We start from the raw sequence: 21,159 nt of genomic DNA, 5'->3' as shown, positions 1-21,159 counted from the left end.
ACAGGAGTTTTGTTAGAGATGGTATACATATAGAGTGCTCCCACCCAGGAAGCACAAAACATATTAAATACCCACGGAGACTAATATTGCATTTCACTGTTTTAGAAGCATGTCCATAACAGGTAGAGGAAATTATCTCAAAGATACCGGGTTCCCTATGAATTTAGAATGGACAAGACACTGGATTGATGACTGGGATAGTCCCAGTAGAGATATAACACACATAGAATTTTTTTTAAGGGAACAGCCTGATTAGGGAATCATTCCCCGTAGTGCCCAATCTAGATGTCAAACTTTGTAAAATCTTCTTTGTTACTAAACTCTGTGATTTGTCTTCAAAGTTTCCTCTTCATCTCTGACGTTCACCGACAGAATTACAGCTCAAACGTCACATGTCTACTCGGTCTTTTCAGAGGTCTGGCCAAACCCAGTATATCTCACCAGCATCACTGTGCCTGGCCATGCACAAAGGGTGGGGAGTGGAAATACTGGTGAAGGGAGACTGTGCATAGATACCGATAGACATGATGGTGTGACAGCCTGATGGTGAACGCAAATCTGACAAATTTTCTATTTATTATTCTCTCCCTCTCTCTTTTTCATTTTCCACGGATGGTTTACTTCACACAACCGATAATACACAATAGTGAAACACATTGTAATGCAAGATTTATGTTCCCTACAGAAAGGTCGCTGACTCGGAGAGAACATCGTATCACTGGAGTGTCTGTTCCGGGAAGGCTGAGAGGCAGCACTGTTGAGACGGCACCTGAGCACGGAGAATAACAAGACCAGAGGCGGTTGTCGCACCAGTTTTCTTTTTCCTTTTTATTATTTTCTCCACCTCCCATTACCCTCCTTTCCTCCCCCTTCTTGTTCCCTTTCTCTCCCCTTAAACAAGATGGACTTACCCCAAGAGACTGCGTTCCGGGTTTTCCTGTTAATCCTGTTGTTGACGAGAACAGTCTGTTTCGGTGAGAGTACCAGAGAGGTTGAGAAAGGATCTGGAATGGGTTCTGATGGCAAGGACGGATTTGTAGAATTCCAAGAGCAACACATCCATCGAGCAAAGGCGAGTATCAGAAAACGATCTGGTAGTCTAGAAACTAGGAGGCACTGTGAAGGGTTATTGGCTGAGGAAGAATGCATTTGTAGGAATTGTGAAAACATAGTTGAGGATGGGTGCATCCAGAGATGTCAGTCCAGCCTTAATATCAACATGGACCGTCATCCATTGTGTGATTACCACTCACTAGTGGGTAAGGTCTTAAACCAGACAGAATGCTGGGTGTGCTCACAAGTACCTCAAGGTCAGAGCAAGTCAGAACTAGTACCGTACCCTTTAGCAATAGATGAGGTACTCGAATTACGGGGTGGGAGACCGGTGGACAAGAAATTTAATATTTCTAGGCCCCCTAGTTTGAAGCTCCACCAGTACCATGTAGATAGATCCTTAGTATGTTTCAACATTTCCAATTTCCGAAAGCCGGGAAATTGGGAGGTGACATGGAATAACCAGACCATGGCATTTTCACACAGAGCTGATAGGATACCCGTAGACTCTGAACATATACGCCAAATAGCCAACAGTGGAAGGTATTTTCGGTATAGGTATACTCAAGGAAGTAAGACCATGCGGGTTGGAGAAGTATCACCAGGGTACTGTGCGCATATCATACAGCCTGATACGTGTACTTAACAGATGAGAGAGATAGGGATAGGATTTTTCACTTGGAAAGTTTGCAACATGGTAATGTCATATTCTGTCCCATATGTTCTCCCTGATGATGCTTATTTCATATGTGGGAGGAAGGCGTATAAGTGGCTTGCCCCAAACTCAGAGGGATTATGTTACATCGGAAGAGTGTTGCCAGAGGTTATGACCATAACCCATGATAAGATGAAAGACGTTCACCGCAGTGCTCAAGCTCCTTATACTCATACTCATTATGAACACATCGTTAAGAGACACCTCATAGATAGAACAGAGCACGTGGCCTCTGATTTGATACACGAATCCACCGGGATTCAATTCCTTCTCGCATTAGATATCACCCGTACTGCCAAATGAATTATAAATTATAGGTACATCCATGCGCTAGCGAACCTGATAGATAATATCACTGAGATGTATGACGACACCTTCAGGTATACAGGAAGGGAGTTGCAAGCTTACAAAACGGAACTGATCCAGCACAGGATGGTCCTCAATTATATCACAGCTGTGACGGGGGGGTACTGTGTCACATTGGCTACTCAATATGGTGTGAAGTGCTGCACGTATATTACAAACAGCACGGACGACCCAACTGAGATCATTGATCAAAAGATGGATGATATCTTGCAGTTGAAGTGGGAGTTCCGAAGGAGACACAACCTTACCCTGACTGCTGTGGGTAATGAACTGACCGGCTGGGTCTCATGGTTGAACCCACGCAATTGGTTCTCAGGTTTAGGAGAATGGGCTCAAAATGTCATTATGAGTGTAGGAAAGTTTCTCCTTTGTATCCTGGGAGTCGTCATAATTATTGGCTTGATATTTAGGTGTGTTCGAATTTTAACGCGGCGCAAGCGCAGTACAAAATTGATGAGTTTAAGGAGCGGGGGCATTGGTACAGCAGCAGATTTAATTTATGATCCATCTATAGAAACGATGTTGTGATAAGGATTGCAAATGAATTCCACGGCCCGTTTCTTTCACCCGTTTTTCCTATGTTTTTCCCTCAGCAAAAATACTCCCATCCGGAAGAGACTTCGATCAACACCCAAGAATGATTACGCAAATGTTATGTGAATGTATTGTACATATGTGTCTTATCTTCATCTCTACAACCTTCAGGTAGTGACACACATAGTCGACAGGTGATATCCACATATATTAGCATTCACATATGTTCCCCCTCCATGTATCATCATCTAAATGTGCACCCCATTTGTTGGAACAAGAAGCCGAAAAGAGCTCGGTAGTGTTTGTTGGCCCACTTACAGACCCTTAATACGGGATAAGAAGGATTCAATGTATACTTCGCAATACCTCGAAGCTTATCTAGAACATATACGGCACGATGATACATGCCCCTCAGACATGGATTCATACATACATGCTTTTACTATCTCACTAGGTCATACATTTCCCACCTACACCTCTCCTCATACCATCCTCTATCATATCTATCATATCTGTAGATATTGTATTGTATATTTTTCTGTTTAATGTTTAGATAGTGGCAGTTATTGTTGACTGCCAAAGGGTGGACTGTCAAAGTCGAAAAATATTGTAACGCATACACCATGTACTAACCCCATACACATGCCCGCTGCACGTGCCCTTATTCCGCCGTGCGTGCACATATCCGCAATTTGCGTAGGATCGCTCCTGCGATCATGCGCGTGGTATGGGTATTTACGGCGGAGTTTGTGAGCGCATAGAGGGTTATCAGAACATTACATATTTAACCCAAATAGTGCACATTGTGCACATAGCCCCCTGCACCACATCAGAAAGAAATAGCTGTTTAAAATGGTTACAGAACAAGGGGATTCACCTTTACAGGATAGGAGGGGACAGAACAAGGTTACAAGGTGGTATTTGGTATCCAGCTGTAGGGTATTTTAAGGGAAACATTCTGGTGTTGGTTTGAGGAAGATCGCATGTTCTTGAGGATAGTTAGATGCAGAAGCAGAATATAGGTTTAAACTGTATTTACTGTATATTATGTATGCGGGGGGAATCCAGAGGAGACCACCCACAAGAGCAGTTAAGAAAGACATCGCCCACCTATTCAAACAGACCTATGACCTCTCCTGTACTGTTAATGACCATCCCTGTGTCCAATGAACAAAGAGATTACAGTATCCATTGTGTTATGTTGTGGATGAAGTGAATAAAGAGAGCTTGCAGCAGGCTTGGAAACACAAGACTCTGAACGCTTTCTACCTGATAAGCGGAGGACCGGCCGGGTTGCGCAAGCGAACATTCTCACGTATGTACATTGACTGTAGCCATTATTCTGTTGTAGATTTATCTTGTTAGCCTGTAGTGTATAATTTGTACTGTTTTACCTTTTGAAATAATCCACTGTGGCCTTAGAACCCTGTGGTTCAACTACATATCGGTGTTGTGTCCTCATTTCCCTGCTAGGGTTTAAAGCGTATTTAACTGTATAAGGTTTATAAGTATTGATAAGGTGTACGCACTGCGGGTACTTTATACCGTCAGCGCTACTTAAGGTTTAAGGTATAACATCATTGCAGTGCTTTGCTGCATAAAGGTTTAAAGTGTAACCATATTACATTGTATTACTAAAAAAAGGTTTAAAGGTTATCAATTGTGTGTGCGCGCGCTGTGCGTACTCTGTACACTCAGCGCAGCGTGTGTACGCCAAGTACGTTTTTACATACAGGACTCTGTACGCAAATAGCGTACAAAGTGCGTAGCGCGTGTATTCAGTCTAGCGGCCATAGCGGCTTCACGGTAAAAGTGTATCTAGAGGTATAGCTTTATGGTTTAAGATAATATCGACATTATCATGACGTCATTACCGATGCGTGGTTTGCGTTGTGTGAATAATAACGCCCAAAAGGACAATCAGATCAAAATTTGCACCTCCAGTGTGTACAATTTACTAAACTACAAAATTGGTCCTGTCACTTTTTACCGTATCTGCTATGGGTGCTCATCGGGTAACGCCAAGAACCATGGGTAAGATTAATATTTACTTAAAATAAAACGTCTCAAATCTACATCTGTAAGATTTACCAAATGTTTAACTCTCATTTATACAGTATGTACAACCGTGAAATTCAGATACTCCCGTGCGAAGAACAGCTAGTCCATTATAAATAAATTCAGAAAGCCCTCACACGGCTCAGATTAGGATCAAGATGACCCAGTTTGCGTTTCCTATAGTCAGACTCAATCCTGGCTGGAATATAACACTATAACGTCCTGTCACATTACACAGTGTCAGCCAGTGCATATAGTGATTACTACCACAGGGTGACAGAGAGCCTGTGCGCTGTGTAACCCGCACTCTCCCTCCCGGGCCGCCAGCAGCAGCAGCTCTCCCCTCATTATGTAAATGAGAAGCGCACTACACGTGGTCCCGGTGCCCTACTTCCAGCCTCCTAGGTGGGGCAGAGCCAGGCCAGCAGCCGCCAGACGGTTGGGGAGGGACGAGCGGTCAGACTGGGAGGGGACATCACACAGAGACCGGTTGCTGCTGCCAACTCTCCAGCCCCGGATTCACTCAGCCACAGCAGCAGCTGCCGGACTTGTAACTCAGCGAGTGCTCCTGAACCTGGGATCCCGGAGGAGGCATCAAGTTACAGGGAACAGAGGAGACATGTCTCCGGGACATCACCTGCCTCTGGAGGGGGAGAACTGAGCACCTGGGGATATTACAGACTGGGAACCATTATCCAGGTGCTGCCAGCTGGACAGGGAGCACAGTGCACAGGTACATCACCGCTGCCCCTGCACAGGCACATCACCGCTGCCCCTGCACAGGTACATCACCGCTGCCCCTGCACAGGTACAGCACCGCTGCCCCTGCACAGGTACAGCACCGCTGCCCCTGCACAGGTACATCACCGCTGCCCCTGCACAGGTACATCACCGCTGCCCCTGCACAGGTACATCACCGCTGCCCCTGCACAGGTACATCACCGCTGCCCCTGCACAGGTACAGCACCGCTGCCCCTGCACAGGTACAGCACCGCTGCCCCTGCACAGGTACAGCACCGCTGCCCCTGCACAGCACCGCTGCCCCTGCACAGGTACATCAATCACCATGGCACCTGCATGGGTACATCCCCGCTACCCCTGCACAGGTACATCAATCAACATGGCACCTGCCCGGGTACATCCCTGCTGCCCCTGCACAGGTACATCCCCGCTGCCCCTGCCCGGGTACATCCCCGCTGCCCCTGCTCAGGTGCAGCTCCCCAACTGGTGCAGACTTTCTGCAAACTTACTCCATTTGGGCTGTAGAGTGAATATAAAATGCATCCTTTACATCCCTTGTCATAGCCTACAAATGGGTAGTGTATCTGTTCTCAGACTGCAGGACCCAGATTTGCCCAAATCAGTGGGTTACAGATTATGTATGTATGTATGTATGTTAGTGTGTTCATATGTTTACCTCCTATATTTAATCTTTTATCTGGCTTTATGGAACAGGACATACTGGGATTTGTAGTTAAAGATCCGATAGAGAGACATAGGTTGTTTCCTTTGACATTGATGAACTGTCCCACAGGTTTCTATCTACAAAAGTTTTAGCGTTTCCTAGTTGCGATAAGCAGTTTGTCATTAGTCTGTGTTGTTTGAGATTCTTCTGGTTGAAATGATCTCGTGTTTTGTATTGAAAATCTGCATCAAGTGGTGTTATTGCATCCAGTGTCAGAGGCCGTGCATATACTGTTTTATAAGAGTCTTTTGTACTTCTGCAATATTTGTGATCCTTTGACAACAGCTAAAAAAAGGTCATAATTATCTATCTTCATTTGTAAGGTAAAATTACTATCTTACTATAGCTCTGTCTGTTCTACTTGGCACATGCAGACCCATTTGGTGGTAATTGTGGCAAAACAGCCGACGCATTTCATAACCTAGTTTATGATGCTTCTGTACTGTATGTAATAAGGATATTGCAGACTAGAGTCCTTCCCGACAATATAAAATCACAAGGCCGCATTGTTCTAAACTGTGAGGAGCTTATGATAACTTTATTGTAATAGTAGTGTAAACAGCACTCCTAATTACCTGAAGCAGTGTCACAACACTAGTAGACTACATAATTACACTCTAAATTAAACAATCTATAATATACATATTACACCATAATATAAATGTTTGTTTTCTAACCAACAATCATCTCTCATTATCTCTATAGAACTGCAATTGACCATTATTTCTCCTATGTATGGCGTAGCTGTGGGAAAGTATCCTTGTGCTAACCACTATTGATTCCTAAAATAGTCTGGTTTAGGGTTTACTTCTGTTTAAGTTTAGGTAACTGATAATGTGTTTTGTTTTTGTTGTCTTTGAGTATTGCTGCTTAAAACCACCTTACTGGCATGGTCAGATCACATGCGACCGCACTGCCCAACAGTACCTCCCAATTTTTGTCTAGGAGGTCCATTCTGCAGATGTGCGTAATATAATTTTAAAATATATATTAAAAAAAAAAAAATACATAAAAAAAAACAAACAAAAAACAAGAAGCAACTATATCAACAGTTTTGAAGGAAAAAAAAAAATGTCAGTTAAGTGGTTAAACCATGGTTGGTGTGTCTAGTTAACAATTACATTTTTGGAGTTACTGCTTTTTAATTGACTTGTACTGTATGTATTTTCAATGTTTTAAAGTTAAGACCCCCCCCCCCACACAGAACGATATAGCTGACGATCCGACGCATTTAAACAATAAAACGGCTATTTTGTTCCGTGTGCATGCATGATATCGTTTATTGTGGGGTCGTCCTGTCGCTTCGCCTGATCTTTCTGCATGTTTATAAGATCAGGCGATATGGCTAACGAGCTCATGCAGCGCTATGCGGGGTGGGAGGCAGTATATCGCGCAGTCGGGCACTGGATTGCCCCATGTGTAAGGACCGCCCAATATGTCGATCCTTGGATCGTTGTCACATAGTCTGTACACATCGTACCATGTGTGGGGATCCTTTAGTAGGGCTTTATCTATGGAGGGGGAGGGGTGGAGGCACTGGGACTTTTCCTCAGGGTGCTACATTGTCTAGCTACGGCTCTGAGCTGGAGAACGCATAAGCATTTGGTGCATATCTGGTAGTCGCAGGATTCAAGCAAATGGATGCTTCTTTGGAAGCAGGACTATGTTCATTTCCTCCAATAAAACGTACTTAACAATTATTTCTAATATAAGATATTATGAACATACAAGATGTTTGTAAGTCAGGTGGAAAACAATATGTATGTAAAATTGGTGCAGAAGTCTTCGTATATACAGTGAACGCATAATATAGAATTACATTAATGGTATTTTAAAGTTAATAGCCCCTGCTTAGTTTTTGTGTTTTTAGGCAGGATAAGCTTGGCTGCTGAAATCAAAAATCTAATACCTCTTTTTCACTGCAATCCGGAAATTGCCGGGTCTATCAACCTGCCAATTTCCCGGGTCTCTGCTCCGTGAAACCCTGGTCAGGAGCAGGTTCGGTACCCGCGAGACTTATTCGCGGAGAGGTTGCGTTTACATTAACATAGAAAAATAGAATGTGACGGCAGATAAGAACCACTTGGCCCATCTAGTCTGCTCCCTTTTTTTTTTTTTTTTTTTTAAATTTATTTTATTTTTTACCATTTTTTTTTTTTTTCTCTCAAACCTTATTTGGTCCTTAATTCTTTGTAAGGATACCCTTATGTCCAGTCCATGCATGTTTAAATTGCTCTACTGTCTTAGCCTCTACCAAAATCATTGACCAAAACATCAGGAAAACCTGAGATTTTGAAGCCGGTGGAAAAGGGGTGTAACTGTATGATATCTTTCAGCAGGTTATTGATAGATTTCTAAGCACTGTATTTTGTTTCTTATATCCCAAGTTGTTTTATAATTTAGGGCAGGCATTCCCAACAACGGTCCTCAAGGCACACCAACAGTGCAGGTTTTAGTGATTTCCAGGCTGCAGCACAGGTGGTTAAATCAAAATAACTGAGGTGCTAATTAAGTCACCTGTGCTGAAGCCTGGATATCACTAAAACCTGCACTGTTATGCTGCTTTCAGATCGCAAATGCTGTATCCCACCCGGTAACAGAAACGTGTCCTTACCGGGTGGGATCCGGCATTTGGTCTTCTTTGATGGCTTTCAGACCCGGCAATATACCGGGTCGGTTGCCATAGCAGTGGGGGGCGCAGCAGCAGCAGCAGGGGCGGGGGTGGAGGCGGCGCTGGGAGATGAGCTCATCTCCTGCGCCGCCTCTCCCTATGCTGTGAATGGGAGCCGTGTCGCATCGAAACGGCTCCCATTCACACTGCGCCTGACCCGGTAATAACCCTTCTTTTTAACCGGGTTGAATTACCGGGTCAGGCGACCCGCTAATTCGGGAAAGGCGCTTTCACATCGCACACTGACCCGTTTCGACACGGCAATATACTGTGTAGATACCGGGTTATTTGTGCGATGTGAAAGGGGTATAAGTGTGCCTTGAGGACTGTGGTTGGGAATGCCTGATTTAGGGGTATATTCTACTAAGCCAATGGTTTCCAAACTTTTTTGAATCACGGCGCCCTAGAGTAGGGATACAGTCATTAGGTCGACATGTACTAGGTCGACTGCTCAAAAGGTCGACATGAGTTTTTCCCCCTTTCAATTTTTGGACTTCTTCATACTTTACGATCTATGTGGATTACAACTGGGAATGGTAACCTGTGCCGAGAGCAGCAAGGCACCTTGCCCGAAACATGGCGAGCCATGCGAGGGGACACGGTGCATTAATTGGGGTTCCTGGTCACTTTCAGTAGAAAACACAAAAAAACATCATGTCGACCTTTTGAAATGGCCTAATGACCATGTCGACATAGTGACCCTGTCAAACTAATGCATGTCTACCAATAGTGGTCAACGTAATGACTGTCGTCTTAAGTTGTGTCGACCCATACCCCTAGAGCAGTGGTTCTCAAACTTGGTCCTCAGGACCCCACACAGTGCATGTTTTGTGTATGTATGTAACCCAGCAGGTGCACAGGTGTATTAATTACTCACTGACATTTTAAAAGATCCACAGGTGGAGCTAATTATTTCACTTGCGATTCTGTGAGGAGACCTGCAAAACATGCACTGTGTGGGGTCCTGAGGACCGAGTTTGAGAACCTGTGCCCTAGAGTATCAGAATTGTTTTCACGGAACCCCTATGCCAAAAGTTTCTTATTAAGAAATTTAGGAAGAAATATTAAATTAATTAAATTGTGTTTTATATGTCCTCTTTAGGGTCAGTTATGTGGTGATGGACGGGATTCACTTCTGTTTGTCCACATATTTTATGATTGGCAGCCACCAGCACTGGTTTTGCCTATTACATCATAAATAATTTGAATTGGTCCTGTACCACCAAACCAAGGCACCCCTGCAATGTCCCGAGGCACCCCAGGGTACTACAGCACACAGTTTGAGAAACACTGTACTAAGCAATGTATTTTCAAAACCATTGCTTTTTGCATATTGTATCTGCCATATTTAAACGGGCAAGAATAGTCGCAGCAAAATAATCATTAAATAAAAAAATAGCAGGAAAAATCTGCAAACACCTAGGGTTTTGAAAACCCACTGCTTAGTAAATATACCCTTTTAATGACCGGAGCAATTTTAATGTTTCATGTTGGTATTCTTCCTAAATTTAATTCCAGTTACACATTAACATTCAGTTATCTATTATAAGTGTAAATAATGTGTAATCAGTGCGATCTGATTGTATTGGTGAGTTCTGATGTTCTCACGTCACAATTCAGTAGGAAAACATGTATTATAGATAAGTACTGTAACTTACTGCGATATTAGACATCACTAAGGTTTATGGAATCTGTATAAAGGCATTTGGACATGCAGCCTGTTGTCTTTATATCAGTGGGTTTTTGTCTTTTACTCCAGTCCCCACGCACCCTAACTGCTCATATTCTGAAGGTTTCTCTCTGTGAAAATAGGTAGGATAGTTACTGACCCAGCCAAACAGACTGTCACCAGTGCACGATAGAAGAGACCCTGAAAACACACCGTGGGCCGGATGTGATGCCGCCCCAGTTCGGCAGCCGTGGAGATACCTCGGATTTTTTTTTTGATTTTTTTTTTAAAGGGGCAATCGCAAGGCTCGGTTTTGCCATTGAAAGTGATTGGCGCTTTAAAAAATGTCCGAGTTCGGACGGCAGTCCGCACAGTTGCCAAACTTGGGTGCCATTACATCCTGCCCAGTGTATGAGAAACACTATGATCTATCTTTCTAATGTAGAATATTACCATTAACCCCAAAGTGAGAGCAGCAAATATTTTTTATTTTTTTATTTTATTTATTTATTTATTTTAAAAAAAACCTGGCTATAGCATCCAAAATCGGGCACAATTTTGTTTTACGATTTAGGGGGGTATTTATCAAAACTTTGCAAGAGATAAAATTGTTAAGATTTTTAGATAAGATTTGATAAGTTTCTCCCCTAAGACTATTACGGGATACGTTCATGTGACCGGCGCTCGGGATCTCGGCAGTCGCCATGCCGACGCCAGGATCCCAAGCAATCAAAATGCTGGCAGACAGAATGCCAACCCACAGGGACTATTCGTGGATGTCCACAACACCGATAGAGTGGGAATAGAACCTGTGGCAAGCCCGCAAGGGGATTTGTTGCGCCCCCCCCACCAGCTGGGATCCTGGGGTCCTGAGCGCTAGTCAACCAGCCCCAACCCACTGATACAAGACCTATCTTAGGGGTCATTCTGAGTTGATCATTCGCTAGCTGTCTTTAGCAGCCGTGCGAACGCATAGTCGCTGCCCACTGGGGAGTGTATATTTGCTGTGCAAGGGTGCGATCGCTTTTGCAGCCGAGAGATGCAAACACAATTTGTGCAGTTTCTGAGTAGCTCAGAACTTACTCAACCACTACGATCACTTCTGCCTGTTCAGTCCAGGAATTGACGTCAGACACCCGCCCTGCAAACGCATGGACACGCTTGCCTTTCTCCAACCACTCACGGAAAACGGCCAGTTGACACCCAGAAATGCCTCCTTCCTGTCAATCTCCTTGTGAACGCCCGTGCGAATGGATTCATCGTAGAATCCATTGCTGGGCGCCGATCCGCTTTGCACTCGTACTACGTGCCTGTGCATTGCAGTGCATACGCAGTTCTGACCTGATCGCTGCGAAAATCTGCAGCATGCGATTAGGTTGGAATGACCCCCTTAGTATCCCAGTATACTTTGGATCTATTGTTGCTGGAATGCTGGAGAGAACGTATCTGGGGCTCTCCCACAGGCTTCCTTAGGAGTTTCCTTCTGATGTTACTGTAATCTAATAATAATCTCCTTTCAGTCAGATGCATTCCATATATAAGGGCTTGTTTGCAAAACACTCTTGGTCATGAAATAACCTTTTCCCGTTACCCTGTATAGCTTTGGCTTCATTTAAAAATGATTTTAAACCCCCCCCCCCAAAAAAAAAAACAACAATCATCAATCTTCACTTGAATAATTATGACATTTCCCTCTTTTGTGTTGTAAAGGAAAGTACAGAGAGGGAACCCAAGAGAGAAATCCTGCAAGTTTAGGGATTATTTCCACCCTGTGCCGTAAACTGCATCTGTGATTTTAAATGGTTAAATGAAGGAAACACACAGATGGAGAATGATGTGTTTTTTTTTTAAATTGAAACTCCATAATGTATCATTACATAATCCGTTCAAAAGATAAATCCATAGCCATTCTTGAAAGTATAATGTTACATATAGGGGGCGGTTCAATTGTTGCCAGCACCCCTGCTGGCAGTCTATGTTAATGTCCATCTATCGGAGCTATTCATTTGCTTCTCTACTAGACGCCCATTAGTAGTTAATGCATCTGACAGCTTTGGGTTTAGCCACGCAAAATGACTAACCCTGTCGAAAGTGCTTAATTGGTCATCCAAAGTCGATGTATTGGTCATCCAAAGTCCATGTGGCGCCCAAACGATGGACTTTTTAACCGATTTTTTTTTTTTAATTTTCTCGCACCTCCAGAGACTGAGAAAAAATATGACTGTCACGGCTAATGTCCAGCTATCGGAGACACAATTGTATAGCTCCAATAAATGTCCATTACTAAAGACAGCCCGCAGAAGAATTGAAACGGCCCATAATGTCTTAAATTTAAAATACAATCACACATAAGAGATAATGCCTACAATTGCAACTGTCTTATTTTAACAGTGTGTGCTATGTAAATACACTAATAAAGATCAATGTATAGGGACTGTCTTCTCTCAATGGATCACAGTCTAAGTGCAGGATGTATCAAGCATCACATTTTAGATGCAATACTATGTATGCACCTACTGCATGCATAGTCGCATTAATTAATTGTAGAATTGTGATTACAATTGTAATGGACAGCTCTTCTGAGAAGACATTTCCCCCCCATGTGAAGGAACAGAGGAAATGTCCGTCGGTCGGCCACAGCAGGGCATACACTGCCCAATGCATCCGACATGACACTTGAAAATAATGCGTCGGAGACATGCTGGATGATCTGGCATGCCCGACCGATTGACCCGACAATATCAATCGGCTACATACATGTTTCAATTATCTGGCACATCCAATTGTAGCCTGTATGCCCAGCATAAATCAGGTTGTCCAACACGGATTTCACAGTACAGTCTTCTCGAAATAATGGCAGTGGTCAGAGTATAGCGGCAGTAACTACTGTTACGTTGCAGATCTGTAGCTGGCCCATGGAGAAGCTACCACCATGATACTTGCCAATTGCTACTGCTGGGGATAGCCTTTATTAAATAGAAAAAAATCCCTAAAGGGCCTTAATGAATACAGTTGACACACAATTACAGTATAGTACAGTTAGCAGCAACATTAAAATGATAGCTCTCTGACAAGATGACTGAAGTAGCTGTCTTTGTAAATAACAAACTCTGCATTAAAGATGTGCTGGGTTTTCATAAAGGAGAAAGTATGAACAATGAACATAGGGCCTAATTCAGACCTGATCACTCGCTAGGGTTTTTTTGCACTGCTGCGAGCAGTTAGTCGCCGCCCATAGGGGAGTGTATTTTTGCTTTGCAAGGGTGCGATCGCATGTGCAGCCGGGTGGTACAAAAAATATTTGTGCAGTTTCTGAGTTGCTCAGAACTCACTCAGCCGCTGCGATCACTTCAGCCTGTCCGGTCCCGGAAATTGACGTCAGACACCCACCCTGCAAACGCTTGGACACGCCTGCGTTTTTCCAAACACTCCCAGAAAACGGTCAGTTGCCACCCACAAACGCCTTCTTCCTGTCAGTCTGCTTGCGATCGGCTGTGCGAATGGATTCTTCGTAAAACCCATCGCACAGCAACGATCCACTTTGTACCCGTGCAACGCGCTTGTGTATTGCAGTACATACGCATGTGCAGTTCACACCTGATCGCAACGCAGCATAAAAACATAGCGTGCGATCAGGTCTGAATGACCCCCATAGATCAGAATGCAAATGCCCACATACTGTATAATATAAATAAGTAAACCAGTGGAAATACGGTTTATTAAGTAGTTTAGGCCAAACAAATGAATGCTTTAATACAGGGCTTGACACATTTTTATAAAATCTAGGAGCCAGGATGAAAGTGTAGGAGCCAGACCAGTACATGGTTTTGACCATTGGCTACCAAATTTGCTGCTGCGGTCAGATCTAAATTAGGCCCTATATTTTTTGCAGCATGGGAAGAAATCGGAGCACCTGAAGAGAGCAATTGCTGACATGGGGAGAACATATAAATCATATACAGAATAGATTTGTGCATAGGTACTGAGGGTAGTAGGGAATATCCATTTATGGGGTAAATATAATAGGGTGCAAGAAGCCGGAGGTGCTGGAGTTTGTGCGAGAATGCCCGTATTTTTAAAGTGGCAATCATTTACAACTCAAAACCAGGTTGCTTTTCCTTGTAAATGATTGTTGTCGCACAAATACGGGCATACTCCCACAAACTCCCCCACCTCCGGCTTCTCGCACCCTATTACATTTACCTCCGTGTGTATAACTGGACACATATGGAAAGACTGGATCGCGTGGGTCCCAGTAAGGTATCAGCAGGGGTCAGCAATCGCACTGTGATGGAGAAGGCAGCACTCCTCCTGCACAGAATGTGTTTCGATGAATCGAATGCTTAACGTTCTGATAATTGGCCTTCTGTTGTATTTTCTGTGTTCAGGGTTTACGTGCCTTGTCATACTGATGTTACATCACAGGTACACCTGGAAAAGTGCATACGTAATTCTCCATGACCTACAGAGAGGTGACTCAGACGTCTCCCTGTCCTGCGTGCTGCGCTGTTAGCCTTTTTCTGTCTGGCTTTGAGCTAGTTGCCATCACAAGAGGATCTCGCACCAGGGCGTGGATGGGAGCGACTGCTTTCCTGGCCTCGCTCTTTGTCTTTGAATGTTTTAACCGTACAGAAAGTATATCTGGTGGGGCAGGAACGCTCCTTCTGTTCCCTTTCTATGTAAATGGGGATAACCTTTCCAATAAGAAGCAGTTTAATGAAAATAAGTACATTAATATTGTTACTTTTGCTCAGTGGCCTAACAGGTTTGCTACGGTAGTTGCATGTTAACACCCTGCTCACCTGGGGCAATGTCATATATTGGATTACATCACCATGACATACATTTATATTTGGATGCAGATGTCAGTTCATTGTACTGTGTATGAATCTGTAACAAGTCCTGCAGCTGATATAACACTGAAGGATTATGCGGGTTCTGTGAGTGAGTTTAGAAATTGCAGTTCCACAAAAAGCCGAATACTGTGTTTGGCAGCAGGATAATTACTTTAAAGGTCTACGCAATGTGGAACCCATTCCGTTGCTGGGCCTACGTGTTCTGCATTGTTGATTGATCAAATAATTTTATACTCCAGCCTACTGCAGCTATCACATCTGTTTGGTTATCCAATTACTCCGTGCCAACAGCCACTCGTTACATTGCACCAGTACATCTAAGGAACCCTAACAGTGTGACTGCATCCTGTCTATGGGGGTTATTCAGAGATGTTAGCAAACCAAAAAAGAACACTCATGGGCAAAACCATGTTGCACTGCAGGTGGGGTAGATGTAACGTGTAGAGAGAGTTAGATTTGGGTGGGTTATATTGTTTCTGTGCAGTGTAAATACTGGCTGCTTCATTTCTACACTGCAATTTAGATTTCAGTTTGAGCACACCCCATCCAAATCTAACAATCTCTGCACATGTTATATCTGCCCCACCTGCAGTGCACATGGTTTTGCCCAACTGCTAACAAATTTGCTGCTGCGATCATCTCTGAATTAGGCTCAATATCCATAAAGAGTGTGATGGGCCCTACACACTGGGCAATAATACTGAAAGATATGAACAATCTCGTTCATTAATGAACAAGATATCTTTCAGTTTGGAGGCACCAGCGATGAATGATGCGCGGCCCGCGCTCGTTAATCGTTGGTGCCCCATCACTTGTGCATGCAGGCCAGTATAGATGAGATCGTCCATATTTGCCTGCACTGCTTTGGAGCCGGGTGATGGGGGGAGGAGTGAAGAAACTTCACTCCCCCCCATCACTGCCCCCCCCCCCCCCCCCCCCCCGCGCCGCCGGGTTGCCCGTCGGCCATATCCGCAGTCGGGCAGCTCGGCGGCGGATCGCAAAGTGTCAGGTTTTCAGGGTTGCTTTGCTAAAGCAATAAGCATTGTTTTGATTTGCATCCCCTTCTTGCTACACACTTTTCTTCACTTTGAAGGTGTATAACAGCAAAATTTCGAACAGGAGAATAGCCGTGTACAAGATACATGTAATAATGCACAGCTACACTGTAAATGTCATTATCTCTGTGATCCCAGTACTATGTAGACTCTTTATACACAAGATGTAATATAGAATGGATTATGGAGTATGCAGTGTTTGAGTCAATCCTTGTCCTACCATTCTATACATCTGACTGACCATATTTATTCTTTGTCATTTGGTTGAGAATAGTAAAGCATCCTGTTCTTTATGCTCTGACTGACACATTTCCTGACATTGTACTGTAAAAAAAAAAAAAAAAACCTGAAGGCTATTTACCAACCTTACTCAAAGGTCCAGAAAACCCATAGCAAGCAATGGGGGGAGGGTGGGTTTTATTTTTAAACCATGTAGGGAAAATGACCCTTTAAGTGCAGACTATTGCTATCCATTATTACAGAAGAGAGGCAGAAGGAATGTAATATGACTGGTGGCCATTTAAACACTGAGGGAGTGATGCACGTTCCGTTGCGCTATTCAATTGTTGCTGCTGCGGGCAACCATATTTCTGCTCGCATCCTCCTGAGGTTGTGAGTAGAAATTGTCAAAGTCCATATTTTAGGAGGCAACAGGTAGTTTTGGTGCACTAACCAGTACTTTAGCCACTTTATGCAGCTAAACCCAGTGCTTTTGAGCAAGATAAGTGCAATGTGGAATGAGCATCCGTGGCAGACGCGTCCACATGGAGCAACAATTGAATAACTCCGTCAGATCTCCATTGCTTAGAGCTCCCCAAAAAAACAATTGACACTTCCCCTGAGGGTTAAGACAGGGTTAATGTCAGTAGCCTAGTTCTGTAGGCCATTGGTTACAATTTTAGTGGGTGGAGTAAAGTGGGTGTTTTTTGTTAGTTTGGGCTAGCTGGGACATTCTGGTTCCTCTTTGATAGTTTGGCATCCTGCCTGCCCTCCCTACTTGTCTACTTTTAGGGATTGCGGAAAAGGATGGCGGCAGCAACATCTTATCATTACGTTTTTGTGGTTGCCCCCCCCAATACATGTGCTACACTGATCCTACCCTACTGGGGTCGGCGGTACCAAAACTCCAGGTGGGCCTTGTGATTTGTGTCATTGGGAGGAGAGTTGGGTAGGCAGAAGATGTCCATCTTGGCCTGGTGTGTTGTAGTTTATTGCCGATGTTGAGTCAGGCTGTTTTATCGTTCTTTCACCACCATACTAACTAGGGAGGCCAATCCCGGGCCGTTTTTTCAATCCCGGGATTCGGGATTGAAAAACGGTCAATCCCGGGATTGCAGTAGGGACCAGTGAAGGTTGTAGGGAGCAGCGCTGGAGGGAGGGTGTAGGTAGTGGTGCGGGAGGTAGGGAGGGTGTAGGTAGCGGTGCGGGGGGTAGGTAGCAGTGCGGGAGGGTGGGTGTAGGTAGTGGTGCGGGAGGGAGGATGTAGGTAGCGGCGCGGAAGGGTTGGTAGCGGCGCGAGAGGGAGGGTGGGTGTAAGTAATGACACTTACTATTAGGCGGGCGGCCGCGGCAGCCATGGACTCACTGAACGCGGGAGCATTTCAAATGAAGCGCCGGCCGCCAGCCAACTAGAGCTGGCGGACCGGCAGCCAATCAGGGAAGCAGTCGCAGCAGTGGCTCCTGATTGGCTGCCGAGCCGCCAGCTCTGATTGGCTGGCGGCCGGCGCTACATTTGAAGTGCTGCCGCGTTCAGATTGTCCATGGCTGCTGCGGCCGCCCGCCTAATAGTAAGTGTCATTACTTACACCCACCCTCCCGCACATGCGCACTGTAATCCCTTGAATCCCGGGATTCAAATCCCGGCATTTTTGGGCCCAAATCCCGGGATCCCCCCCGATCCCAGAATTGGCCTCCCTAATACTAACCCATATCTAAATAAATTAATGAATAAATAAATCTGACCCCTTTTCCCCACTAATGGATGTCTGTGTCAATAGTTTAGATAAGCTATGTTTTGGTTTCTGGCTGGGAAGTGAGGCTGACATCAGCCGATAAGAAGTCTATTTTCAGTTGTCTTTTGTATATTCTCTAAAAACAGATAATACTGTGCTTGCACCTTTTTTTATTTTATTACATGGGTATGGGCATAGAGAGAGAGAATACATACTCTAACAAATGTCCCCATTTTGGGCAGTTCAGCAGTGCTGACAGTTGGCATATTTGTCCCAACTAACTCACACCAGTGATCAAGGATTTTCTAAGGGAACATTTTTGCGTTGGTCTAGTGCCCCTATCCCATTGCCCAGATACCGAGAAGGTCAGAGTTGGGCAGCATGATAAAGATCAGTGCACAAATGCCTATAGCTTTATAAATTTGCTGATTGTTCTACAGTTACTAAGCTGATATAAAGTCTCAAATTTTCATGTAGGTCCGCTTATAATAACCTATGGAATCTCCTGTCCCTTTGACAGCTCAATGTACTATGCCAGGTAACCTGGTGATGTGATCATGATGAAACCAGGAAATGGTTTGGTTTTGTTGGATGACAGCATGATGATAGCAATGTAGTTTAAATTTACACTTTTTTTGTTTTGTTTTTTTGTTCCTTCACTAATCTTTACCTACAGTGTGTCATATTTTGTATGCAACATTTGTGCATTTTAAGTGAAGGTCACATTCACTTACAAAAATACATAAATACGAGGAGTGTGCAGTAACTTTCCGGATGTGTAGTTCATACTGTATGTAGAATGGGATACGGTCATTAGGTCAACAACACTTATGTCAACAGTCATTAGGTCGACCACTATTGGTCGACATGTGCTAGGTCGACATGCATTTTTTTATTTTCATTTCAGTTTTTGAACTTTTTCATACTTTACGATCCGCGTGGACTATGATTGGGAGTGAGGCACCTTGCCCGAAGCATGGCGAGCAAAGCAAGCCATTCGAGGGGACACTGTGCACTAATTGGGGTTCCCCGTCACTTTATGAAGAAAACAACACCAAAAAAAGAAGAAAAAAAACCCCTCATGTCGACTTAGTGACCATGTCGACCAGTTTTTGTCGACCTAGTGACCCATACCCGGTAGAATAGACACAATTTTACTGTCTAGCCAGCAATTACCGTTCATAACCAAAGTTCTTGTGAAATGTCAAGGCACTGAACCGTATATAAGCAGCACTGCACACTGAAGAAGTCATCATGTTCACTTCCTTCACAAAGTTGTTATGGAGCTCAGCAGATGCCACCGGAGAGCCATGATCTTCTACGACAAGAGTGGTCTGCGACTGCAGGAGATTTTTGACCAACTTCGAGCTGCTTTTGGGGCGTGAGCACCATCCCAAGCCACTGTGTTTTGAGTGATTTGCAGGAGACGGTCCGTGGAACACGAGGAATGCTGCGGTCGGCCTGTGTCCACCATTGCCGAGGACAACATTGCTGCCATGCGGGCCATACTTGAGGATACCAAGGTGACCATGGCACAGTTACAGAAGGATATAGGCATCTCATCGGGATTCATTCTGTTGATAATCCATGAAAAGCTTGGCCTAAGCAAGGTTTCTGCATTCTGGGCACCAAGCATTCTTGAAACAGCAAGTTATTCGAGCCTCCTTCTGCTCACGAGTCAGCTGTTGGGACATCAGCTGACTCATGAGCAGAAGGAGGCTCGGGTAACTTGGTGCCGCAACATGCTGGCCAGGTTTGATGCAAGTCAAACTCTGTCTGGTAGATCATCAGTTGCGATGAATCCTGGATCTACGGTTTTGAACCCAAGACCATACAGTCAGCCCAGTGGACCCCAGTTGGAGGTGAGCAGCCACAGATGTTCTGAACTGAGCGCAGTGTGGCCAAGCAGATAGAGGCTGTTTCTGTTGCCAAAACTGGTCATATAGCTACCATACCACTCATGCAGCAGTGCACCATCACTGGGGACTAGTACTCTAACCAATGCCTCAAACTAAAGTAAGGAGAATTATCAGCAGGTTGAGAACTGGCAGCTGTCAGTTCTGATATTGGCATGCGTTAACAGAGTGACCGTCCCGGGCAGCTCTCTCTGGGGGCTCCTCCAGCCGGTAGACTCTTTTCATTACACTCTGTGTCAAATGGTCCCCCCTCCAGTGTGTTTCAACTCTCCCTGAGGGTCTTTTTCAAGGTGAATGAAATGAGTATGTGGTGTTCTTCACCTGCTAGTGTTTCTCCTTGCTTTAGCATCTTGTGCCATTGGTCCTATTTTGGAGTGCAAACAGATGAAGAATAATGAGATCCTTCTGTATGTTATGTAGTGGATTTGTATATGTTTTATTAAAATAGCATAACACTATTGCACTTTTTCTTTTTTCCACAATATTACATATGCTGCATGTTTGGAGTAATTATATGAAGTGCATGAGATACGGGAAGTGCTGAAAGTACAGAACAGGATGTAAAAAGGAATTGGGTATTCTAATCACGTATCATAAATTTGGAACATTGATTACCCTGTATTGGGATATTTATACCCCTTTTACACTCGCAGCTTCGGGTCATTCCCGGGAATGTGTCCCGGTATATTTGCCGGGACACATTCCCGGGAATTACCCTTTTACATATGCCGGGTCGGTGACGTCACCGCTGACTCTAGCGGAGGCGGTGCTTGGAGATACTCTTCTCCAAGCACCGCCTCCTCCTATACAGAGAACGGGTGCCAGGTCGCCTTGACCCGGTATACCCGT

The 21,159-nt window shown here is 44.4% G+C and overlaps 1 protein-coding gene across 1 annotated transcript in view; it reads left to right on the top strand.

The window, feature by feature from the left end:
* The first annotated feature begins 5,061 nt into the window (after positions 1-5,061).
* Positions 5,062-21,159, top strand: part of ARHGEF28 (Rho guanine nucleotide exchange factor 28) — a 418,990-nt gene continuing 402,892 nt past the window's right edge. The window contains exon 1 of the mRNA XM_063963865.1: positions 5,062-5,459. The gene's annotated coding sequence lies outside the window, so the exon portion shown is untranslated. The remainder of the gene's footprint in view (positions 5,460-21,159) is intronic.

The sequence above is a fragment of the Pseudophryne corroboree genome, chromosome 1, assembly GCF_028390025.1.
Source record: "Pseudophryne corroboree isolate aPseCor3 chromosome 1, aPseCor3.hap2, whole genome shotgun sequence".
Taxonomy (NCBI): domain Eukaryota; kingdom Metazoa; phylum Chordata; class Amphibia; order Anura; family Myobatrachidae; genus Pseudophryne; species Pseudophryne corroboree.
Note: the sequence above shows the minus strand (reverse complement) of the source record. Positions and strands in the feature narration are given on the sequence as shown.